Source organism: Ambystoma mexicanum, chromosome 1p, assembly GCF_040938575.1.
Source record: "Ambystoma mexicanum isolate Mex_15411 chromosome 1p, UKY_AmexF1_1, whole genome shotgun sequence".
Classification (NCBI taxonomy): domain Eukaryota; kingdom Metazoa; phylum Chordata; class Amphibia; order Caudata; family Ambystomatidae; genus Ambystoma; species Ambystoma mexicanum.
In genome coordinates this window covers 1,158,209,913-1,158,237,515 of record NC_090921.1, presented here as the reverse complement: position 1 = coordinate 1,158,237,515, position 27,603 = coordinate 1,158,209,913, and positions in this window count along the sequence as shown.

Genomic DNA, 27,603 nt, shown 5'->3' with positions numbered 1-27,603 from the left:
CGGCATCCTTACCGGTGCTGTTAACCCCTTACCGCTGCACTCGTAATGAGGCTAAATGTATCAGGGTTACAGGCAGGTGAGAGCTCCCCTTTTATATTTATATTTATACTTCAGTGCAGCCATATTAGCTGAATATTTAGCAATTTTCTGTTTCAGCAGGTGCAACATGTTTACCTGGTGTTTCCTTAACACCCGGCCACTGTGGGAGCTCAGTGGACAGGTCCTGTGCAACCAACTTTCAAGTGACTGTGGCCGAGATACAGGCTTGACAATCAAAATGGCGAAAAAGGCTAAAGCCATGCAGTGTAGTGTTTTCAGATTACCAACAGGTGGAGTGCCTTCTCTAGCTTTACTCACTCAATCATCAAGAGACACTAATTATTATGCACAGATGCAGGCATTCTGATGAAGGGCAGACACAGGGGCGAGGGCATGGAGCCCAGTGAAAGAAGAATGTGTTCTATGAATGGAAAGGATTTGAGGAGTCACAGGTTGAGTGGCAGAGGCCGTCAGTGAAGTGAGGTGGAGGCCCAGAGATAAAAGAAGGAAGTAGGGTGATGGATAGTGGAGATGGACCAGAAGGGGATGTTTTGAGGAGAAAGGACAGAGGGGCTGAGATGGAGCATGAGGAGGAAAGTGGAGGAAGAAGGAAATAAAATGGAGGGGGAGACAAGATAGTGAAGAGAGTTTGGATCTAGAGAGACTGGAAGGAAAAATGAGGAAGAGGTCGGAGTAGATAGGCTAAAGAACAAGGAGGAGGTTAGAGGAGAGATTGGAAAAAGAGATGAGATGACAGGTAATGACAGGAGGAGATTAGAGGCCATTTGTGAGAGAAAATGGAAGTTGGATTGAAATATCAGGAGGAAGTTGGAAGGATATATGAGGAAGATCATGAAAATGACACTAGTTGAATGAAGGATGTGGGAAGGAGGAGGTTAGCAGAACCTCTAAATGAGAGATGGAGGAAGTTCAGGAGAAGGGCAACCCGTCCCCTGAAAAGGGTGAGACTGGCAGGGGTAGAGGTACAAAAGCATTGCAGAACGTGAAGGGGGTGAGGAAGGAGAGAGATGGTGGAACAGGCGAGAATAGGAAGAGCAGGCTAGAGTTCCCCAGGCATGGGAACATGGTGATCCATTGAGCAGGAAAGTGAGATTGATTTTTAGGGAACAGTGCCAGGACATCAAGTGGTAAGATAATAACACAAACCCCTAGAGTACATCAGATTCACTGATTCCAGGGCAAGGTTTTTTGGTTTTGCACTCTACTGCCATAACCAAACCTCTGTCCATGCCCAATGATAAAATGTGGCACCCCTAGGGAGTGGGATCCCAGAAGAGTGGACTCCTGTAACCAAGGTAGAAAGCTGAGGGCCAGAGATGCTGATCCAAGGAGACAATAAAGATGAATGAGGAACATGTCCAACCCATTGGACTGTGAGTTACTGGGAATTGATTATCTTTGCCAGGAAAGGAACCCAGATTGAGATTTGCAACCTTAAAGAGTTGAACTAATGCAAGCACAGTGCTATTGTCTCTGAATTGTTACATTACATTTTCCTTCATTTGACCCTACCTGAGTTGAATTGTGTCCACCTTCATGTTGATCCTACTTGGATTTTTGCTACGATATCATAAGCGAGATCAATTGTCCCCAGAATCCCCACAATGCCCATTGCCTCTACTGGTGATTAGGACCTTAAGGAGGGATTAGATCCATTTTAAAGCCACCCAGGTTGTGCAGGTTTTTAATTGAACAACAGTCATGGTCAGTGTCACAGCAATCAGCCATGCCCTATTCTGCACATGTTTGAGACTTCCATTGCTGAAGGTACATAAGGGTAGAGCACAGTTTAGTCTTGTTAGGCATTTATACATGACGTAGATGTTGGTGCTTGAATAGTGGATACAAAATATCAAGCGGAATTCGAATCCTATCCTCCAATAACTGAATTCATTTTTGTTGTTGAGGAAGGAGATTCAATGATACTGTTGAATGTAAAATTATTTTAAACGCCCTTAGTAGAAGCCACATAACTGAATGCGACAAATGGGTTGGTCCCTCTCATCCAAAATTGGACACAATCACAAATGTAGACCCTCAGATACCTTACCGTAAATCTGGAGGATGCCCTAGAACATCAAAATGGCCTGTCCATCTGATCCCACTTTGACCAAAACTACTTCACTGGAGGAAAACCGCAGGTAGGCTGGGATGCAAAGGGGTCCTCATTTGTAGACAATTGAATCTTGATTTACTAGGCAGGGCTACATGTCAGATTTATTGTCAGCTTATTGCACCAGCCCCACTTTTGGAAAGGTGTGTTAAAGCTAATTCGTTCACACTGAACCACAGGTTATCACAGAATTACAAAGTCAAAATACCATGTTCTTAGCATATGTTTCTGGCCCAGGATCTAACATCAAGTCAAGACGTTTTTTGAAGAATGAGCTACTTGTCAGAAGATGTCTCAAAAAGATGAGGGTGAGCCACCTTGCAACCCCCAATATATTACTGATGTCATCTTTTTGGAATTAGATATGGGTATTATGGGAACCCTGAATACTTCCAACGCAGCTAACTGATTTACTATGGTAATTTTGGACTATGATACATGCAATCCTGCATAATTTCCCCTGAGGACTAACACAACAAAACAGATTATGAAACAACTACTTTTCTCTGGAGGAATCAATATTTATGTGTATGTTGATGTCCAAACTTAAAACCTTAATACACATAGATATTCTTCATACCTCAATCTATAGGCTCATAAGGATGGCATAGTTGAGAGCTTTACTAAGGCTCTAAAGAACTTCTTGAGGAAGGTAGTTGATGGAGATACCATCAATTAGGATAATGGCCTTTGTTTTCTGTGAACAGAACAGTGCAATCCTCAACAGGGTTCTCCCCGTTCCAACTGTTTTATGGGCAAGAGCGCTGAGATAACCTCAACATGCGAAAAGGAAAGGAAAATCAAGAGGAGAATGGATGCAACATGGCCACATTTGTTGAAGCCACCAGCGAATTCATTTGTTTGGTAAGAGACCTGGTTCATCAACTGGATAGCCAAGAAAAACAAAAGAGGGCATATGATTACTAAGCCCACCTAAGGACATTTCAAGATTATTTATGTTTATTGATATTGATATTGATATTTTATTTGTATTGCGCTCGTACACAAGTATTTCAGAGCACCACAAGGCAAGGGAGGGGAACAAGGGAGATAAAAAACGATGATCTTACTAGGCCCAGTGACATTGAGAATGCTCAAGTGCATAGGAGAGGAAAAGGGGAAAAGTGCATGGATGGGGGAGAAGTGGAAAGTGCTGAGCAAAGGAAAAACAGATACATAATAAATAAATAAAGAATAAAAAGCAACAGAAAGTGATAGTGCAGCAGCAAGTGGCTAGTGCTGGGATTAAGGCAACAGACAGGGTGTGTCTGGTAAGTGCAGGGGGGAATGTATGGTTACAGATACAACCCCAGTGCAAGGTATTGCCAGGAGGCAGTGCGGGTGTGTGGCAGAGTGAGCAGGTGCCTGGACCCAGAAGTCAGAGGGTAGGCCAGGCACACGGTGCTGCGAGAGAGCAGATCAGCAGAGGAGAGGAGTGGCAAAGGCAGAAGCAAAGAGGAAGGTCTTGAAGTGCTTGCAGAACTGGAGATGGTTCTCCCCAAGTTTCAGCATGGCAGGGAGGCTGTTCAAGAGGGAGGTCCAAGCGGAAGACAGAGATCTGCCCCCAGCTTGTTTGATTTAAAAATTACTGACCCTCAGGGAGTTAGAGGTTGGGGAGTGAAGAGCTCATGAGGGGAGGTATTAACGGAGGGACAGCTGAAGGTATTTTTGACCCAGGCCCCTGTTAGCCTTGTGGACAATGCAAAGGGTTTTGAATTTAATGGTTGCAACCACTGAGAGCCAATGGAGAGATTTCAGGGCTGGAGAGATATGCTCTCAGGGCTTGAGGCCAAGGACAAGTCTCACAGTCCTGTTCTGGACAAGTTGCAAAGGGTGGAGAGTAGTGGCAGGTAGGTTTAGAGAGAGGCTGTTACAATCATCCAACCTAGAGAGAACCAAGGCTCAGGAGACGGTGAGCTTCTGGGGGAAGGAGAGGAAAGGTAGAGTACCTCTGAGAAGGTTCAGTAGGAAGTTTGAATTTTTAGAGACATCAAAGATGTGAGCACAGAAGGAAAGTGTGCAATCAAAGATGACCCTGAGGTTCTTAGGCTTGCAGGTGGGGGTAGGAGAAGGGCCTAGGGAGGCCAGGCAGATATGCAGGGGAAAGGAGGTTGAAGGTGTGCTGTTGAGGAGAATCTCCACCTTGCTACTATTCAGACAGAGATCATTGGCAGAACATCAAAACTGAATGGCAGATAGGCAATCAGAGATGAGGGAAGGAGAGGAGGTGGGCGAGGGAAGCCTGAAAAAGAGTAGTGTGTCGTAAACATAGCACTGGAAATTTGAGCAGAAAATGGCAATGCGGTGGGCGAGAGTAGCCAGGTATTGGATGAAGAGCCAGGGTGAGAGGTTAGACCCTTGCGGAACAGCGCAGGTAGAAAGGGAGACAGATGAAAGGAAGGGCCCAAGTTGTAGGATCAATCAGAGAGGAAAGAGGTTAGCCATGCCAGAGCCTGATCGGTGATACCCAGGTTGTCATGGAGACGGTCGAGCAGCATGGCATGGTTGACCGTGTCGAAGGCAGAAAAAAGATCAAGTAGGATGAGGACAGAGGGGATGTTAGAGTCATGGTTGGAGAGCAGACCTTCACGGATGTTCAGGAGAGCAGTTTCCGTGCTTCTGGCATCTCTAAAGTCAGATTGACGGTCATGAAGAGAACCAACAAAGTCAGAGTGAAGGTTAAACTTTTCCAGGAGTTTGCCCAGAAAGGGATTCATGGAGATTGGGCGATAGTTAGCCAGGCAAGAAGGTTCGGCTGTGAGTTTTTGAGAAGGGCGTGCACAAGAGAGTAAATCAGAGGGGATGGGAGGGGAAGATTCCTGAGGTGAAGGAGAGGTTGTAGAGATCAGCCAGAGCTGGAGCAAGGGCACCAATGTTAAAGAACAGGGAGGAACATGTTTTCACAAGACTTTCATAGATCAGACTTGTCTAGAAATTTCATCAGGGCAGAAAAGAGGAAGGGATGAGAAAGAAGGTGGGGGGTCGCCATAGGAGGAGCAGAGTTCGCAGGTGGAGGGGGATAGAGGGGAAGGGGATGAGAGGGTGGACAGGATATCCTGGGTTTTAACGAAGAAGTGAGAAGCAAGGGACACGCAAAGTGCCTGAGAGTTGACAGAAGAGGTAGAGACTGCAGCAGGGTTGGCCTGCTCCTTGCAGATTTTAAAGAGTTTGGCCGAGTTGTTAGATGCCGCAGAGACACAGGGTTGGATGTGGGCTCTCGTATTAGTATGAACAGAGAGCCGGTATTGGCTTTGGAGTATGCGGCAGAGCTGTTTGTCCGAGGATGAACACGAAGCGCTCCATTTCCTCTCAGCCACCGTACACTTATGTTTAAGTGTAGCAAAGTCAGAGTACCTGCATTTGGCTGTGGGGTTCAAGCGGATCCTCATAACAGAGGCAAGGCTACCAAGAGTATCGGAAATAGAAGAGTAGAGCATAGACAGGGTTGAGTCAGGATGTGAGTCAGCCAGATGAGGAGGGGGGGTAGAAGGTGGCGACAAAAGCCTCAACTGACACACACTTCATGGGCCGGATATCCAAGTAGGTAGATGGCAGTGTTGGGGGAGGCTTGGCCTGAGGGGAAGAGAGGGAGAGATGAGAGGAGAGGAGGGGGTAATCGCTCCAGGAGAGAGGAGTGGTCAGCGTGATTAAGAGAGGGGGAGGTCAGAAGAGATCAAGACATCAAGTGTGTGCCCTGAAGAGTGAGTCGGGCCAGAGGGGAGGATAGAAAGGGAGAGGAAATCACAGAGGTCACGGAAGAGTAAAGAGGAGCAAGGAGAGTCAAGATGGATATTGAGGTCTGCAAGAAGGAGGAGGTGAGTGGTTGAGGCCAGGAGGTAGGAGGCGAGGTCCACCCACTCAGAGAGAAATTAAGTGATCTGACCCGGAGGCCGATATATAGCAGCCCCGGTAACAGTAAGAGAGTGGCTAGGAGAGAGAGAAAGCCTGCAGACAAAGCATTCAAAAGAGGTGTGAGTGTGCAATGGAATTATAGAGGCAGGAATCCACTCAGGAAAGATCAGGGCTACTCCCCGTCTGGACCGGGTGGATCTGGGTGCAGAGAGCATCATGTTCATGTTTATTTGTTTATATTGTGCCAGAGCCCACAGGCACTGTGGGAGACCAAGAAATAGTCCTCCTTGCCATTTCTGAGAAATGTCATGTATGATATCAAGACAAGCTGGATCTAAGTGCAGTAGGGGGACCACCACCAGATGACCACCCAGGTATATCATCATCATCATGTTTATTTCGGATATGTGCAAGAACAATCCATAAAATCAATGCAAAATACAAAAATATCTAACAATTAAAACTCAATGAGACATGTATTCATACAAAACACAGCAAAAAAAATTGCAGCTAAGAAGATTGCCAAAACAGTTCATTGGATTGTGTATGTGAACTCATTTCAAGGCAATATACTCAGCAAAAGTTTCCTTAGATACAGTACTGTTTTCAGGTATTAGAGTAGGACCAACCCACACATGGGGAGTCCACTCACAGCAAATATACTAGAGCAGGTCCTGTTGCTGAAACAAGGGTCATATAAGCCATTTTCTGGCTTGTGCATAAACAGGGCAAAACAAATTCAGGTGTGTTAGGTCCACGTAAGGAGCATCACATACTAGTCAAGATCAATCCGCCCCCTCATCCCCCCGGTCCATTCTGCTACCACGGCCCTTAGGTGGATGCAGTTAAACCTTTCCCTAGATATGAGGACACAATCAGCAGGGAATTCTGCCCAGAGCAGATAACGCTGAACACCCAGAGACATTATGGTCATCATGCCACAATTCTTAGGTTTCATGGTTTCTGTACTTTCCTATCCATTCTCATGGAATCATGTAGACAAGCCATCCAAGGGTTTATGTCTCTCCGGGAGAGTACACTGCTTGGAGGGTACAAGTGCAAAATATTGATCCCCTCAGCTGTTTCCTGATCTGAGACAAAATACTACAAAGAGAAACTGGGGGGAGCTATTTAAAGCTACTGGGACTCAGCTCCAAGACAAGCAATGGACAACCATACAATAAAGAATCTCTATTACCTTTCGCTTAGTTTGGAAGACTTAGTCCATGAACCAAATAGGTACCAAGTCACAATTCTTACAATAAATGTACAAATGTATTAAGAAAACACAAACATTCAATTACAACAGTTCATTTTATAAAACAATAGGCATAAAATACATGTAAACCATATTACACATCTGTAAAACCACTATAACCAAAATGTACTAAAAGCCTAAAACACCCTACCTATACAAATCTAAAAGTGACAATACATAGATCAACACAATACAGTACACATATACAGTGCAAAGCAAGGCAGTGGTACGTAGCACCTGGGGGCTCCTTTCTTCAGGAATACCTCACAAGACCAATATAACTGGTCTTGGTTTATAAAATCACCCTTTCATTGCTACAAGGGTTGAGTAACTAACTGAATATGTTATTCAAATCCCACTGTTTAATTTTACAGTGAAATAAAGACCCAACATGTTTTGTTCATCGACTAGTTCAGAACAAATAAAACTGTGAACTTCTTCAGGGGAACCAACTGTGCCCACCAACATATATTGCTACAAACGGTGTCAATCCAACACCCTAAGGGTGATGGTAACCAATCTTGCAACCAACAATTGTGCAAACAAAGCGTCCAAACCTAGGAGAGAAAAGAGAAAATACAGCAGTGAGATCAGTAATATTTACTAACTGCTGTAAAAACCTACGAAGTACCTGAATCTACTCACGCTAGGCTTACAGTGTACTTCCAGGTATATCAATCATTCTTAACACGATTAAGGGTGAGCTTCTCCTCAGTAGACAAATTGTCTATAAGAAAAGGGGGGAATGAGAAGATATGATTCGAACTCTGAAATTCCGTTACACAGGGCTCGTGTCCCCATCAACAACTCTGGCCATTTCATAAAGTCTGCTTCTGAAGCCCAGATAGCCAATTTAATAAGATCTATTTCCATCTGATGTTAGTAAGCTGCTCCAATGCCCTAACACCCGAGATTTGTCTAAGTAGCATACCTGTTTGTTATCATAGGAGTATATAATTCCCTGAAAGCTCGAAACAAGTGCTCTATGTGGGTTTAAAATAACAGATTTCTCATACCTTAGAATGGCTTGGCGTAGGAAAATCGAACCAAACAGTGCATCAAATCACGTTCTACTAAAGCGGGCTCTGCTCATTAGTGTGGCGGCTCAGAGTGGAAACTCCTCTCAGTGTGTCACTGTGCCATTGCCTCAAAAAATTAGGCAAAGTCGAGACCTATTGGGGTTAAATAGAATGGGCTATTAAATATCTATGCCTCAATTTCGACCTTCCGCTCATCAACAAAACATCGGTCAAGTCCTACAGACCCCCGACACTTATTGCGTGTTGTGAGGTCCCAATCAGATGTCTTCCGTGCCTCCCGTCTTTCTCTGCCGTTCGTAGTTGGCCGTGGCCTCTACAAGCCATCATGTCTCAGAAATACTGTGTGCAATTAACTACATGTAATCCACTGCGGCGTGATGTGTGGCGTGAAGCACTCATTCTCCTACGCCGCCCTTTGGTCTAACATGCCCAAAAGAAAACAGATCTGTATCTGTCTGTCATTTTCACATTAGCTGTATCAAAAATGGTATCTGCCCAAACTCAGCACAGGTGGTACTTGATGAAGCAGAGTGCCGTGAACACAATTGTTCGTCGTGTTACCCAATGTGAGAGGTAAGTCGCATACAACCAAGTTAGTTATTGTGTGTGACCGTAGGAGTCCATTCATTAGATACACAACCTTTGCTGTTACCTTATGGTCAAAACCAATGTCATCACTCCAGGTGATGTTACATGTTGTGCGAACAGTCAGCCGTGTAGACTCGTAGAGAATGCCTTTCTCTGGTGTCCCCCAACAGTCTATAAATCCAATCATTGAAACACTACTCCACTAGCTCTTTTGACAATGACGCTGGCTACCGGTGTGTTCTACTTGTCCAAAGGATCAGCTCGATCCTACCTGCTATTAACTATGTCTCCAATCGACTTGCTCATTGAGTCCAACTTCTTCTGCGTTCGTTAGAAAAATAAGCTACTGTTCTTTATGAAAAGTGTTCTCGCGTCTGTCTCGCTATTGTAGGACCTCTCCAACTGCCACAATACTGTTCACTTGAGTCCATTTACATCGTGCCTTATTGCCACAAAATGGTTGACTAGAGGGGCCATTAGATTTTTCCTCTTTATACAACTTCTGTGTTCACTTATTCGCTGTCTTACTTTGCGCCCTGTCATCCCTACATACAATTTCGGGCATTGGCACAATATTGCATAGATGAGATTCGTAGAATTATTGTAATTAGTGAAGTGGGTCTGTAACCATGGTCTTGAAAGTCCTAAATCAACTTCTTTAGTCCTACTGATGAACTTACAATTCACACAATGAGACAGCCATCGGATCTTGTCTCCCGCATACTATCAGAAAGGGGATAAGTTCACGGGGTAGTGAAGCTTTACAGTTACCCCATAGCCTGAGCCAATGTAACACTGGTTGCAGGGAGATTGTGTTCGCAACTGGTGTGCAGACCAGTTCCATGTGTGCTCTCAAATTTGGAGCTGAGATAGGCAACCCCAGAATGGTTCTTAATAAAAATGTGGTTCTACAGAGTCTATTGCGAACCAACATTTGTGTGACCCCACAGTTCCATCCCAAATCTAGACACAGATGTTGCTTTTCCATTATACAGCTGCAGCAACAGGGCAATTGGCTTGGCTTTAAACATGGACATAGCCCTGGAATCCCGACCCAATGCCTGCTTGAACTTCAGTGCCCGCTTAGAAATATGAGCAATGGCACTGACATTTGCAAAGAATCTAACCCCCAAGTAGTCCAAAAAATGGACCCTGGGGATAATGCTGTTCCTACAATACATAGGCCCTCATTACGAGTTTGGCGGTAGCCATGGAGCTATTAGCTCCATGGCTGCCACCAAACCGGGCTCCTTTACCGGGTCCCTGTAATGGGGACTTACCGGATCATTCCGACATAGAAGGACCCGGTAAGTCCTCCTTGCAGGAACCATTCCCCACGGGGCTCGATGGGAATGGGGAGGGAGATAACAACGGGCACATTACAGGTGTCCCGTTGTTACCTGCCTCTTCCCCTCGCGGGACCCAGAAAAGACGTCTGGTTTTACCAGACGTCTGAACCGGCTCCCGCGACGGGAACCTCGTAAACGGCCCTGACGGAATGAAGGGGGCCGGTCCTGTACCGGCCCCCTTCATTTCGTCAGCGCCTGCATCATAATGAGGCCCATAGTCCTAAAATTAATCCTTCTTCTCCCATTCCAGCTGGCCATCACTGCTGACTTAGTTGCATTTACAACCAGATCTAGCCCCTCCATATAGATGGCATACTTTGATATGAGTGCCTGCAAAGCTCTTGGCGTGCGTGCCATCAGGACAGAGTTGTCCGCATTCACTAGAACTGGTAGGGTCCGACTACCCATATTTGGAATGTCAGGGCAAGAATTTAAGAGGTGGTTGTGGAGCCCATTTATCTCTAAGCAGAAAAGCAGGGGCGCCAGCACATATCCCTGGCGAACCGCCATTTCAACTTGGAAAGAACCTGTACAATGCCCATTAACACCAATCCTGACACATGCTTGCGTGGGAAAATAGAAGAGGACCCAAAAGGTGGGGCCCTCCCATCCCCTGCACACTATTTACTGATGCCACATAGGGCCTTCAAATATATAGATATAAATCTATCAATGTATAAATATATAACAGCAGTTTTGTTAGTTGAGCATATAACGATTTATTTGGCAAAGAAGAAAACAAAATAAAATTTGCCAAAAAGCACAATCTGTTATACAAAGTAATTCATGACGTATAACATATTAAAACAAATTGCGAAGAAGCAATAAATGATGAAGAGATGATGCTGTCCAATTGTGGGGTGGCCGACGCGTTTCGAGGGTAACCTCTTCTTCATAAGGGCCCAATTGAACTGTTGACAACATTACAAAGAGACAAAAAGTAAAATCTTTTATTTTATTTCCATAACAGTCAAGGACTGACTGACAAGCTGTACATAACTCGAGATACTAGCGAGATGGTGAAGAGCAGAATACTGGAGATCTAGTATGGTGAAAAGAGTGAACTCTCAGATCAAAGAGAAATACTCTATACTAATAACTAAACCCATAACAAAGGAGATGTATTGTGTGAGATCCACCTACATGGTGGGATCTAGAAAATGGCGTGATAAAAGATTGAACAGATCGAGATAAGCCAAAGGCGGTAGTGGGTTATAAATAGCAAAGACCACCCTTGAATAGTGAAAAAGCAGAGACAATATGGGGAGCGTGTATAAGAAAAAAACCTTACCCCTCCTATGGACGGGAAAAGAAAAAAGAAAAACTCCAAAAGAGCGTTACTGAATAAAATAAATAATACTTAGAATGAACCGGAAACGGTTTTAAAGAATGCACTCACTCGAGTTGCGGGACGGGTAGCCAAGGTATCAGGGGCATCCGTGTGGTCAACAAATATTTGAAACAATTATACGATGCAGGGCATCTACAAAGAGACACGTACTGCTGGCACCTAAGTGGGGACACATACATTTCTGTTATACTGAAGAGAAATGAACCTGGGGTCTCCCAACCGGGCAAAGGAACCCAAGTAGCGGTAGCTTACCTATACAGTGCGGAGAACACTGTTAGTGGAAACTGAAACCGGCAGGCAGTGGCTCCGCACGGTCGTGACCTAGGAAACGAACTGTGCTGGGGACACGCCGTCAGACGTAAAAAGGAAACTAAATAATAAACATAAAAAAGGGGGCATAGAGGCCGGTGAGTGAGGAATATGGGGGCCATCTTGCAATGGCGCATAGTGCAAACGTACTCATAAGGACTGACCAGAGATCAGGATGAATAAGAAAGGTAGAGTAAATATGTTCCATAGTGAAATTTAAGAATTCTGGTGTTCACCATCGTAACGCATTTTATAATTTTGGTACTAATAAAACAGAAATTTGTGAATAGTACAGTAATCATTACAGTCATGATAGATAACACAAATGGTACATGCAGTTTACTCTAAATAGTCCAAAACAAATCATATAGAGTCATGAGGCTACTCATTATATAGTGAAACAAGTATGATTCAATGGCAAGGGGATTGAGGACAAGGATAAGAGATTGCGATATAGCCTATTACTCATACAAGGTTCGAACCCATAGAAAGATGGTTCAATAGGTCATTCGTGGACAAGTGCAAACAATTAAGTAAATATAGGCAAGTCAAACAAAGGAGAATACAGTTCCTTTGGAGAAAACATCAAAGTCACAACAGTTGTAATGAAATAGAATATTAAAGTAGTGTAAACAAAAAATTGTTTTAAATCCGGGATACAGACACTTGTGTATAGTAGTTGACAATGTAACATGTGGATTTCACAATTAACTATAGGTGTGCACCACTGTCAGCATTTTTTGTTTCCTCCACATGCTTGCGTGGGGCCATGTAGCCTGGCCAAGAGGTTTACCAGGGGCCCCGGCCAATTCATTGACCTGAGCATGTCCCAAAGCTTGGTCCAGTTGATTTTGTCAAATGCTGTGCTGAGGTCCATGAAAGTCAGATAGATGGGCACCTCGTTCAGGTAAAGGAAATGCGCCATTACCAGATGGAGGTTGAGCACTTGCTCAGCTGTACCCAGCACAGACCTGAAACCTAGCTGGACCGGAGAGAGGGTTCCGCTACTCACAACCCAATCCTCTGACCGAGCCAAGATGGCATGACCTAATATTTTAAACAGGTAGTCCAAGAGAGATATAGGTCTGTATGAAGCAGTGGATGCCAGAGAACCCACCTTGTAGATTGGCGGAATAATTGCCATAAACCACGATGGAGGAATAGCCCCACCTGCACATATTGCATTGAACCCTTGGGTTAGTACGGGTGCCCACCAATCTGGAACCATGACAAATATATCTGGTGGGACTTTGTCCGGATCGGGAGCTCGGTTACAACGCTGGCGGCCGATGGCCTTCTTAATTCCGTCCACAGACAAGACGATGGTTGACTCAGTGCCCATCCCATCAGTAAATCCTGTACTGCCCGTAGACGCTGATCCTCCTATTTCAGCCGTCTACCTTGCACTGTATAGGGTTGAAAAATTATCCACCCATTCCCTGTCCGAGACATTATTAATGGTTGTGTCCATATTATATTTGTAGTATGGGCCCTTCTCTGCAATCTCCCAAAATTGTTTGGAACCATTGTTCCTTGCAGCTACCACCCAGGCTTCGTATGCTGCTTCCTCTATTGCATGTTTTCTATTTGCCAGAGTTTTCTTGTAGTGGGATCTAGCCCCTATAATGGCAGTTTTGGAGATTCCCATACTGCCCAATGCATGTAAAAGATTTTTCTTGGCTCTCGTGCAATCAGTGTCAAACCACCCCCCACTTCTCTTCCCTCCTTGTTTACCTGGTTCACAAGAGAACACCTGTGAGAGCTGGGTCAGCAGCCTTCCAAACTCCTCCAGTATGTTTACACTCTTATCGTTCCCCCGACAGCAGATTCTTAAGTTCTCGTGAACTTGATGATACTGCCTTTCTCAGTAATTCGTCCTTCTTGTCCTCCTTCCATTTAAGTCTATGACGGGAGGTATCGAGGGATACCTGCAAGGAGGACTCAACCTGTCCACCCTTGGTGCTGACTTATTCTCAAGTTTGATGGGGAAGTGGTCACTACCTATTTGATCCAACACCCCAATACCCTTTATGAGACCCCAGTGCTCAACTGGTACAAAGAAGTAATCAATCGTTGAGCACCCCATTGCAGATGAAAAAGTAATTTTGCCGGGAATATCCCCACACAACTGTCCATCTGTTGACCGTATTCCCCACTCGTGTAAATAGTGCCAGAGGCGCAGCCCTCCCGCACAGAGCCTAGTATCCATCATAACTGGGGCAGATATTCCTGCCCCTGCATCTTCTGTGCTATCATACAGGTTATCTTCTGGCCAGTCCCCAATTTTGCAATAAAATCTCCTCCCAGCACCAAGCATACATCATCCATGTGGAGCCTCGCAGAAAGCATCTCCAGGTCTAGGGCCAACCCACTCAGACAGATTTTCCCATACTCTTTATGAGGACTATTGTAGAAATTTACTAATAGGAGGTTCGCCTGGCTGGTCTGAGGATTTTAAGCACCAATATGAATTGCACCAGAGTTGTCAGAGTCACCTGTATGCTCTCCATGTGGGTTTTGACCAGAGTGGACAGGCCACCATAACTTTTCGCTCTCATATTTCCCTCTGCAATCCACTGGTATGAGACAAAGCCATCAACATTGATGTCATCCTGGGACCATGTTTCTTGGAGCAATACAACATCTGCATGACTCAGTACAATCTGAGTATCTGAGTGGACCAGCCTTGTTCTTATTCCAGCCACATTCCATGACAATAAGGACAGATTACACCCCCCCTACCCTGCCATAGTCCCCACTTCGGTGGGGGGGTGACAACAGCACCCATTGCCAACTCCTGGGACTGTCGGCCACCCCCTGGGGCTCACATCATTCAATGTCATCCATATCGGTCAGGCAGGAGAATTGATTCTGGTCAATACTGAGACAGATAGACTGCTATTTGGGCCGGACACCCCCTCCCTCCTGATGCCCCCACAATATTGCTGCTGCTAAACCGCTTGTGAGGAGTACAGTCTGGCCCCAAGGGCACTTTTGAATGGACATAACCCAAGTCCCTAACAGGTGCCCCTCCTTTCAACCTGACCTGGGGGTAAAACAAATGTAACAGGACCAACCAGGCCCTACGATTATGACTAGGCGTGCCCATGTTGGACTCTACCAGATACTGGGTCACCTGTGTGTTCTTAAAGGTTACCACCACACAGTCCCCAGCAATTGATTTTGTCATGGAGCCCACCTACGGTACTCTGCGGGCCATTAGGATAAAACAGGGATCTATGAGACTTCCCTGAATATGTGAATTGACCCATTGAGCTGATTTGTTGATCAGGGCCCCTCAGGCTTCAGTACACCCAATTCCCAAGGTTGGTACATTTAGTATTACACCTACCAGTGGTAGAGCTTCCGGTGGCAGCTGGAGGGGGGAACACTTTAGATATTTCTTCTCCTGTACTGGCAGTTGTACCTCCCCTTGGGTACCTATAGGTTTCAGACACTTGGGTGAGGGTTGTGATCATTTTAGCATCAGGGTGAGCATAAGCTGGCAGGCAGGTTGTTTAGAAGGAGCATGCATTTCCACAGGGACCACTAGTTCTAGGCTCATAGCATTCTCCCCACTCACCCCTGCACCTCTTCACCATATTATGGGCTGCCCTACGGGGGAGTTTAGGGGTCCCTACTAGGTCCCCTTCCCTAGGGGGTCAAAAATCAGGCAGAGCCTGATCTGAGTGCTTAGTACATCAACCTCTTTTTTTAGTGACTTCACCTGGTCATCTAGGATCGACAGGGTGTTCATGATGCCTGTTTTGAAAACCATCAAGAAGTTCAGCATAGGCAACATCATTTCCCTGTTTAATCCGTCATCACTCCCTCCTCCCAGCATGCTCTGTGTTTCCATTATCAGAGAGGTAGTAGTACTTTGCCCTCCTGGGGGGAGTGTATGCTGGTTGTCCTGAACACAAACACCCATTACAGGGGATGCAGAGGGGACTACTGATAACACTTCCGGGCCAGACATCGGGCAGGGGACAGCTACAGGGCATAGACCATCCCCCCACCCCAAGTTCTTGTCCAGTTGTCTCTTGGGAATTTGCCCGAGCAGTATGGCGCAGGGTGGCCCACCACCCTGTGGAGGCAATTGCATGTTCTGCCACCCTAATCTGATCATCTATTCGTATAACATTTTGCAAATAGGAGTCCAGGCCACCCCTTTTCAGACCCTACGACGCGCCTGGTACCCCCTCGGCTAATGCCACCCCGTTCTCCAGTAAGGGGATTTTTCCTTATCCTTTACTTTTCTAACTGTCTTGGGACCCTGCGTAGCCAAAAGTCTAGAGGTCGCTTTGCGTTTTACCATAATTGGTACCCCACAATCACACAATAAGTCTCTTTTATCACTCCTGGGGTCAACTCGATGTCAAATGTAGTTAACAAATCCAATTTATGCTAATTAGTATGCTGATTGATATGTTAAAAAAAGGAGTTAAAATAAATTAAAAATAGATGATGAATGAGAGAGATGATATTGAGATAAGATTGATAAAAAAAGGTACAAAGAGTAGAGCACTAAAATGAAAATGCATCATCCATTTGGATCACAAGAGAATCCTGTCAAGTTGCCAGCCTAGATTGACAAGATTAGTTTCCTCTATGTGGTTACAGGCATCAGTGCACCAAAAAGCCCAGCCCCAGGTCTGCCAAAATTAGCCCCAATCACTAGGTCACAATGCTCGTTTGGCCACCGCAAGCCACACTGAGGGAGAGCACACTTGCATCCCTGAGGAGCCCGCGATGGCAGCTTAGTCAGAATGTTAGTATAACAATTGGGGCCAGCGTGGTGACAGAAGTGTGGCAACCAAAAGAAATGCTACACCTCTCAGCTTCCCTTGCTCTGTTGTTTAGTTGGGCTTTAACACAGTGGGTGATGCAGATTAAACAATCTGTAGCAATCCGGGAGGCAGGGAATGCCTGACATCTTAAGGAGCTTCCGTAGCCCGTCTCTCCCCTCTACCCTGCCCAGAGGTGAGGTGGATAGATGTTATGCCAGCCTTGATCCAACCTAGGTCAGCGATAGATTTGCACTGCTCGGGCACTCAGCAGATCATGATGCAAAATGTGTCAGTCAGCAGTGTGCGGACCAGAGCTCTATGCCTCTTTCAGTACACCACGATGATAGAGCGCGGATAGAAAAATGCACTTATGCTCTCAATGTTGTTAAAGTCATGAAGATGACGAACGGGGAGCGCAGTGAATGGAGGAGGCACCCCGATAACCGGGGCAGGGGCCTGCCTCCTTCCGCTCTCTCGCCCCTCCCCTCACAGGGGCAGGGGAGAGGGCGGCAAAGGAAACAAAGGAAAGGGCGCCAAGAGCCCTGGAAAGCCCGCGAAGGGCAACAAAAGAAGGAGGAGGGGCTTGGGGCATATAAACGGCGCCCGCCAAAATCGGAGGATTTCGTTACAGCAGAGGACTTCGTTTCCCGTGGACTTCGAGGCCGTGGGGACCTTGCATGGAACTTCGCCTGGAGACTTAGCTGCAAGGAGTATTTAGTTTTGGTCGTGTTGCTGGTTCGTGAGGCAGTTTGTGTTTCGGTAGAGGGTTCCAGTGCAGGAATGACTGTTTCACCAAAGGCGGAATTTCGAACAGCAACAAGGCGGCGTCGGGTAAGGGACTAACGGCAACAAAGGCATGCGTCGGAGCGTGGTAGGTGCATATAACACTGTGTAGCTAGTTCTGCTGCGAGAGGGGCGCCATTGAGCCGAACCGATTTTAATGAGGTTTATTAGGGGCCCCGGGGCGCAAATGATAGCTGGCCCACGTTTAATGCTGGGAAAATCTCTAGGTGGTAGGGTTAGAAGCACCACTCGTGTGATGCTGAGGTGGGCGGGGGTGTTTTGTTGATACCTTGGCTCGGTGGCCTGACGAGGGGATTGGCGCATTAGCCACGTTAAAGTAATACTGCGGTCGGATTACATGACCATTGCGGTTAAGGGTTAGCGAGTGCAGATGGGGCGCACTGTCAATATCGTATCGCATGAGTGTTAACAGAGGCGAGATTATCGGGTTATGCACTCATACTTCCACACGCAGAGATACGCGTGCCAGTTCTAGCGATACAATAAAAAAATAAAATAAAAAAAAAACGTGGTTAAAAGGAGCTGCTTCAGCCTTGAGGCTATTGGAGACTGTCTGCCATTTAGCTTCGAGGGTACATCGGTCTGTATCTATGCTCTTCCCTGGCACATAGTACATAGGCAGGCTGTCCTCATTAGTCTTTGTTGGTACCAAGAATAGTTATCTCTCTTCGCGTTGCTTGTAGGGGTTACTGCTAACTCGAGGTAACCATTGTTATGGTATATGGCATCTCCACTATTTGGGTCATATGACTATGAGCCCGATTGGGTTTTTTGAGGGCACACAGCGAACCTAAATAGTACCCGGGCTTGGTTTTGGGTCATGACGTCTCTGCGCTGGGTTCACGTCATCCCGTGGTGTCTGTTCCCTCTGGGAGAGGTCCAGGGCGTCAGTGTAACCCCATGCAGTGAACAAAGGAAGAGGAAATGAGGAAACAGGGAGCAAGAAGCCACCCAGGGATCCTTCCATTCAAAAGCACCTCAAAAAGTTAGAGTAATAAATGGCCTCAAATATTCATGTGCGACAGATAAAGGCGAGCTGTGAAGCACGTCATTAAATAAAATTGAGGTAGAGCTACAGCGCCGGGGAGGCCAAAATGCCAGCAGCGATTGAGGACGTGTGGTTCAGCGAGAGTGAACGAAATGGGCTCGTAGCTTTTACAAGGCTGTGACACAGAAGCAGCATGTTGGGGTTTCAGCAGGGTGTTCATTACTAAATCTCAGTCATGTGAAGCTGCGTTAGTGCAACCGTTGTGGGGTCAAGTAGGAGCATTCTTACTAAGGAAAAATTGTTGGAAAAAGTTGTCCGAATTTCCCACAGAACTTGCAGTGTAAGTTAGATATTGCACCTTGTTGGTCGGGCTTGGGGTACTGATCGTATGCACAACCAGGTCACACATTTGTGGGAATGTTGAAGTGGGGATCGGGGGTGTCCGCAGCATGCGAACAGACAGGTGTTTTCTGTTAGCATAGCACTGCGAGAGTTGTCAGACACAGGTTATAAAACTGCATTCAAACTTTATGAACAGGTGGAGGACAGCTCCTGGGATAACGTGCTCGCCTTAGAAGCACAACGATTCAAAGCACTTCAGATTCGGTCCGCGCTCAGAAACCACTGGGTATTAAGCGCGTTATAAATAACATATCATATTTCAGACACAAATACTAAGGTGTTCTTTAGAGGCGGGCGTGTATGCTTCCATTGCGGTTGCGCTGGCGGTAGTAGTAGTGGCCAACTTGGTTATTGCATGGACGGTTATGGCCGTCAAGAATGGGACACTGCAATTGAGCACCTATGTTCATTACGCTCACCTCATCCCAAAACAATCCAAAAAGTGGATTTCTTTTTTACTAGTCCCTTTCTGTTCACTATTACATACCAGCACAGACAGCAAAGACAGCGTCACCCTCAATGCCGGAGGGCTCATGCCACAATGGTCCACTGGAGGTGGTTTTAAAATCTCCTCTTCCTTGCTCGATGTTTGGTGCCAGGTCCTGGGTGAGACTTGGGCTCAGGAAGCGTGGACAACGGGACTGGGACAGCAAAGACAGCGTTGCCCTCAACGCTGGTGAGCTCTTACGCAAGGGTCCACTGGATGCGGTTTTAACCCCTCCTCTTCCTTGTTTGATGTCTGGGGGCATGTCTGGGTGAGTCCTGGGCTCAGGAAGCACTGCCAATGGGACTTGGACAGGGGGGGACAGTGTCCCCCTCAATGCCGGCAGGTTCACGGCGCAAGTATCCACTGGAGGTGGTTTTAACCCCTCCTCTTCCTTGCTTGAAGTCTGTGGGCGGGTCCCGAGTAAGTCATGGGCTCAGGAAGCACCGGCAACTGGACTGGGGCAGCAAAGACATTGTCCCCATCAATGCCTGCGGGCTCACGCTGCAAGGGTCCACTGGAAGTAGTTTTAACCCCTCCTCTTCATTACACAATGTTTTGGGACAGGTCCTGGGTGAGTCCTGGGCTCAGGAAGCACTCGAAACGTGACTGGGACAGCAAAGACAGCATCACCTTCAACGCCAGTGGGCATGCCACAAGCATCCACTGGAGGTGGTTTTAACCCCTCTTCTTCATTGCTCGATGTTTGGGGATGCGTCCTGGGTGAGTCCTGGGCTCAGGAAGCACTAGCATCGGGAATGGGACAGCAAAGACCACATCACCCACAATGCCGGCCGGCTCACGCTGCAAGGTTACACTGGAGGCTGTTTTAACCCCTCTGCTTCCTTGCTTGATATCTGGGGAATTGTCTGGATGAGTCCTGGGCTCAGGGAGCACTGGCAACGGGACTGGGACAGAAATGACAGTGTCGCCCTCTGTGCCGGCAGGTTCACGCCGCAAGGATACACTGGTGGTGGTTTTATCCCCTCCTCTTCCTTACTTGAAGTCTGGAGGCAGGTCCCGGGCGAGTCCTGGGCTCAGGAAGCACCGGCAATGGGACTGGCACAGCAAAGACAGCGGCCCCCACAATGCCGGCGTGCTCACGCTCAAAGGTCCACTGGAAGCAGTTATGACCCCTCCTCCTCCTTACACAACATTTGGGGACGGGTCCTGGGTGAGTCCTGGGCTCAGGAAGAACCAGCAACGGGACTGGTACAGCAAAGACTGCTCGCCCTCAATGCTGGCAGGCTCACGCCACAAGGGTCCACTGGAGGTGGTTTTATCCCCTCCTCTCCCTTACTCGATGTTTGGGGTGGGTCCTGGTCTCAGGAAGCACCAGCAATGGGACTGGGACAGCAAAGACTGCTCGCCCTCAATGCTGGCAGGGTCACGCCACAAGGGTCCACTGGAGGTGGTTTTAGCCCTACCTCTTCCTTGCTCTATGTTTGGGGGTGGGTCCTGGGCAAAACCTGGGCTCAGAGAGCACCAGCATCAGGACTGGGACAGCAAAGACAGCGTTGCCCTCAGCACCGGTAGGCTCACCATATATCTTAACTACATGCATCCATGGAATGGTTCAGGGATTTTTGGAATGATGGCTAGTGGTGCTGCTTATACATCAATAAACCTAACCATCAACCTCCGGAATATAATACAATAGAACCTGAAAATCAGTCATGTCGAGTACTTAAGGGATTATCCCAATAATGTACAAGATATATTTGTGGTAATCCTGGCTAAGTGATGACCCTTATGTTTCACAATGAAACTCCTCCAGGTAATCGAGTACCCCGACTCAACACTAATTGTTCCAAAAGCAGGTACAAAGCATGCAGGAATTTACAGTCATTCAACCCTCTCAGAACCACTGGTCTTCCCATGTAATGTTGATTGGCATACCAGATGGGTCATGGAGGTTTTGCATAGACTTTCTCAAGATTAACAAAATCTCAAGATTTGATTCTTACTCTATGCCTTGAATCTCCTTTGCTGCATAGAAGCATTATAAATACCCATTAAATAAATAAATAGATGAGATGCCTGAATAAATTACCCTGGATACATACAATTCTATGCTCGTTGACAAAGGGGTACTCGAAAACTCCCTTTGGCCCACAGGATTGAGTGAAGACTGCCTTTTCAACTCCAACATGACTTAACCAATCCCCTCTGCTACCCTTTGGCTGTCACAAGGCTACTTTAATGTTTCTAAGGGTTATGTAGCAGGTTATTCCACCCCTCCAGCAGTATGCCAAGGTGTAGCTCTATGACATCTTTAGAGCAAGTCCTGGGCAAAAGATAATGGGGGTCATTCCGAGCATGGAGGTAAGCTAAAAACCATGCCGGTAATGATTTAACGGCATTGTTTACCGCTACATGCTATTGTGACCCCTCAGACCGCTAATTACGACACTGTAAACTACAATGCTGTAATTATCGGTCTCGGGTCTTGCGCACGCCCCACCATGCCGAAATTAGCGGCATGGTGTAAACCGGAGCTGATCGCAAGTAAGGAGCACACGTAAATAACGGCCTCCTCAAGCCCGTAAAGTACCTTACCGGCAAGGAGTACATACAGGCATCTCAGAGAAGGAGTAAAGAACCCTGAGCAGTGGTTCCCAGAGCCACAGGTGCACACAATCAGCACAGGTGGAGGCAATGGAGTCTGCCACAGCAGAAAAGGAACACACCCACACACCACACCCCTCCCACACCAAGATGACACAAATAGAACCAGCAAGGGCACAACCACAAAAACTTCAGCAACAACACCAGGCCCCCCCCTTTGAGGAGACACAGGGGGAGAAGGAGGGGGAGACAGGCCCTGCATGCAGCACTAGTGCAGCCTCTGTCACCACTCCAGCAGCCCCCATGCACACGCAGCATGCCAGGCCACTCAAAGAAAACCCTTAGCAGATAGACACCCCTGACCACCTTGACTGTGACACAGTCACCACCATATTTGGCCTGAGACATAACGAGATAAGCGAGCAGCATACAAATTTACACTGCTAACCTGGCACAAGTGACGGTGTTGCCTGTGCCCCACACCCATGCCACAGGCACCTACCAGCACACAGTGGTGCCCATGCATGGCATGTCACAACCGTCCATTACCCGGACACATAAACAAGTGCTGTTTCACCTCCCCAAGCACACAAGGGCCTACCAATCCCCAACATGGACCACCCAGGAGATACAAAACAGTAAAGCTGGACCTCATGCATATGGAGGCATGCCAAATGACATTGGTGCCCCTGACAGAACCCACGTGTCATATGCGGACCAGCATGGTCCGGCATGGAGGTGGCGGACAGCAACTGCAAACAATACCACTCCCCCTACGTGGAATGCAACGCAACCAAGAACCGCACACATGGGTGGGCCCGACATCAAAGAACTACACATGACTCAAAGGGCCAGCAGTTCACCACGCTACCGTGCCACATGGTGCAACATGCAGGATGACGTGCCTGGCTGCCTGTTGAGTCGTCTGACTGTGTCATGCAAGTGCATTGGTGCCATGAGGTGGGTGCCTGCATGAACCAACTGGGTTGAAATGATGAAGCCATCGTACGATGTTCACCCCAACAACCAACCTGCCACAGAACCAGTGCAACGGCACATGAGAACAGATTACCACATAGATGGAATAAGGCACTCACAATACACTACATCTCCACCATCTGACAAGGGCAAATCCCACTACACTTGCACCACTCCTTGGCGGCCACCACAAATGTAAGCGCATATAGGAAGACACACTGCATACGCACAATGTGGCTGCCCCCAGCATGACACCACATCGGAGACCCATCCCTGGGAGTGGATTGAACTGAGGCCAGAAGGGATACCACACCACGTCACTGGCATGGCACACCCATAGGAGTGTTGGGATTCACCTTTGTATGTATCAGAGCAGGATGATGACCATGAGCCACTGACTACAGCCATCACACCCAAATACGATTCTATACCGTACACAGCACCACATGGATCTAACATCAGGACAGCAGCATGCATCAATGGAACATGTACCACGAGATGTCCATGCCATCGTTCACGGACCATCTTGAAGACGCAACCCCCCACAGCATTCCATTGTATTGGACACATATTGTGTCCATGAATGTGCGGAATGCATCCATGGACATGTGCATATGGCCATCAGTGAAACCCTGCCATGTCAGCCAAGTTCAGTTGTCCACCATGACAGTTCAAACACTCACCTTATTTGGCTAGACATGCAGCTGTTGGTGGCTGTAACTTGACACCATGGCACATGACCCCTGTCAGTAACCCACAGAACAGGCCCAGGGAGCACTAAAACACTGGCCATACCCGTGCATGCGTGTAGATGAAGCAGTCACCTGGCTTGCGTAAGGCACATATGAGTTGGCGAAGCAGGACTGGTGGGTGACCCATCCACTGCTATCTGGTGTCCAAAAACCCCATGTCATATGTGTAGCTGAACAAAATGTGCATCCCTACAATTGCATCTCTCTCCCCTGACATGGTACTGCTACTACCACATGACGATGTGGTGAAGGTGGAGGAGGAAGTGACAAGAAAGCATCATGGAGGCAGTGCAATTGAGGGACATGTAATGCGCCAAAAAAGAGTGGACAAGATGTCCAGAACACAGGTCAGCAGAGGATGGCATAACATGGGCACACAGGGCACTGGATGTGTGTATACTTGTACACCATGCACTGTCAGACGTCATTATACACATGCTCAATGATGAATGTCCACAACGGTCGAACTTTGCAATACCAATAGTGTATTGTGAAAAAGGTATTAGTGAGAACATTATCTGCAGCCCCCCCCCAACTCCACAACAAACCATCACCCCCCCAAACCCCAACACCACAACAAACTCCCACCCCAACACCCCTCCCCCCCAACTCCACAGCAGTGATCCCATGTAGGACGTAAAGGCCACATGCGGCAGCAATGACTATTGTTTCTTGCTCCCCTGGCCCGGGGGAGGCATATCCCTGCGCTGGCTGGAACGCCAAGTGCGTCTTGCTGGGCTGCCTTGTGTGGCCTCACTGGATGTGGGCGTGTCCGCCTGCTCTGGCTGGGCATTAGAATGGCCTGCCTCAAGGGCATTGGCTATGCGGCCAAGGATGTGACACAGACAGTTTGTGCTGTCAGTGACAGTGTCACACAACCGGTTGGTGCAGTTGGTGAGTGCCTGCCTCATTTCCCTTACTCCATCATGCCATTGAACCCTGGCCTGGCGGTTGTCCTCCTTGAACTCTGTTATGAGGTCTGCCAGCTGATTCACTCAACGTGTGCCGAATGATGGAAAGCCATCGCTGAAACCACTTGCCCCTGCATGCACGGGCGAGGGCTGTACCGGTGGACTTGGGACATCATCATCATACCCCGGTGGGTCTATTTGAGTTGAGAGATGGGTGACGGGCTGTCCACACACTCGTCAGGGCAGTAGCAGCAGCCTCCCCAGAGATGCTCAACTGTGCCGATGTTGTGGTTGTCATTGTGGCTGGCGCCATTGCTGGGATGGATTGTGGTAGGGCAGCATCCAGTGTCTGTTCCGGAGCCGGGGGGGGGGCTGTTCTTTTTGGTGCAGGGATTCGCCTGACCCTGCCACTACCCATGGAGGTGCTTGGCCCACTTGATTGTGGCTCGGGGTTGTCATGGTCAGTGCCTGTGGGGATACAAGAGAGGGACAACATGAGTGATTGTAAGATGTCCTATTTGCATACATGGTTGCATTCACATTTCAGTCAATTGCGGTTTGTGGCCTTTTGGGTGTAGCTACGGCAGTGGTACATGTGCATGAGTATTTCATGTACGTATGTTTGGGAGTGACTCATCGTGGCCTGGTTATGTGCAGTTTGGCTGGCACACTGCCCAGCCGGCTGCACAGTGTGCATGATGGGATGTGCAAGTTAATGCACTGTGGTTGATGTGCGTTATGTACTCGCACTTGGCCCTTGATTGCGTGGGACATGGCTCTGCATTAGTTGGATGGGGGGATGAGTTGGATGGGGGGAGGGCAACACGAGAAGGTGTCTTCGATGGCCCTTGGGGCAGTTTGAATCATGCAATGGACATTGGCAGTGTACACTGTGGACACTCACCTCCTTCGGCAGAAGTCATTGCCCCGCACTCCATGTTCCCCACGCCCTCGATCGATTCTGTGCCAATCAGAGCCGCACATGTCTCCTCCCACGGCTCTAGTTGCACAGGGGTACTTGGACTGCCTCCCGTCTGCATGGCCTGACTCCGGTTGCTGGAGAGGAGGCCCCGCACCCGCGCCCGCAGGTCATCCCACCGCTTGCGGATGTCCCTGGGAGTGCGGGGGGGGTGTTGCCTACAGCGCTCACCCTCTGGGCAAGTTCAACCCAGATGTTCTTTTTGCGGAGGATAGACTCCCGCCGCATGTCGTTGCTGAAAACGACATCTGCATGCTCAGCCAGGAAGTCCACCATGGCCTGGAGTTCCTTTGGGCTGAATCTCCTCTTGCGGATGCAGTCCGGAGCGTTCTTTGGAGCTTTCGGCATGTTGGTAGTCGTCTGGTCCTTTTCCGAACTTTAGTTTGCTCTCAAGGGTGCTGGCGGATGAGGATGGCAATGGATGGTATTACCCAAATTGTTTGTTTACAATTATTCGAATGAACAATTGACCGAATTTAAAGGGTCAGAATTGACCTTTTCACAATTGACCCCCACATACATGTTCCAATTGACCTTCACAATTCGGTCAATTGTGAAAAGGTCAATTGTCATTCGAACTGTTGTAAAACGAACAATTCGTATACAACCCAATGGATTGTGTTTTTAAACATGGCCGCCGCTCTCCTTTCCGTTCCTGTGCGATGAGATAATTTCCGGTTCCTTTTTTTGCAGTGACCGTAATTTACGGTATCCGTAAATTACGGTCACTGTTATGTACTGACGCTACTGCTTCCAAGGCGGTGTTGTTATTTATGTGTCGCAGCATGCCGGTAAGGGGTTTGCGGGTCGTTTAGCGGCAGGCCGCTCGGTTCTTTTCTGGCATGGCAAAAAGCGCGTGTCCGTGAGGTCGGAATGGGCCGCAATTAGCGGTCTGACGCCAGGGCGGTGTTGTACTTTACGCCATGCCGGAAAATACCGGTACTTACCTCCGATCTCAGAATGAGGGCCAATGTATTTGAAAACACATTGGGCCTCATTACGAGGAAGGCGGTAGAGTGTTAGCGGTGCCGGTAGTGATGCAGGCACCGTTAACCATCTACCGCCTCATTACGAGGTCTGCTCACGGGTCCCGCTAAGGATGTCTGGTAAAACCAGGCGTCCTTAGCGGGACCCGGTAGCAGACCAGGGTGCTAACAATGGTCCCGTCATTAACAGGCCCGTTGTTAGCACCCTCCCCATTCCCATTGAGCCCTATGGGGGATCAAATGGGAATGGGGATGTGCCCGGTCCGGGTCCCAGGAAAGGGAATTACCGGGCCCTCCAAGGTCGGAATGGCCCGGTAATTCCTCATTCATGGAACCCGGAACCTGGTATGGGTGTAGCCATGCCGCTAAGAGCGACATCGCTACCTCCATACTCGTGACTAAGAAAGATGGCACTGAAGGCAATTCCAGGCAAGTGCAATCTGCCCGTACCCTTAGTAAAATACCTCTGCAATAAGTTTGGCAGTGGAACCGTACAACCTCAGCACACCAAGGAAGAAACCATTCAAAATGTCCCACAGCTTTGAACCAGGAAAGAGCTTTGTTTAGTCATTTTATTTATTTATTTGTTTAGCTTAATATGCATTTAGCCACCATAGGTGTTACATATCTCCTAAAAACATCATCGACATCTACAATTATGAATACATATCAATCAGATAATAAAACCTACTATTAAATAGTCTAAAAAATAAATTAATCACTTACAATATTAAAATGTCAGTTATAAAGCTTAATAAAATACATACTCAGAAAGTTGTTTAAAAACAGTCATACAGTACTCATAAAAATTCATCATATGGTAGATGACATTAAGATCATGACCATGTAGGAGTTTCAAACTTTCACCCAAATCTCATTTACATTGTTTAAATCATAGCTGTTATCATGTGCTTTAACATGTTTTAACCTGATAGTATTAAGGCTTTCGCAGTCACATATAAGGAGTTTCGCTGTTTCAATATTAGATGTTCCACATGATCAACACCATCTATTCTTTCGCAAGATTACATATCTTGTCCC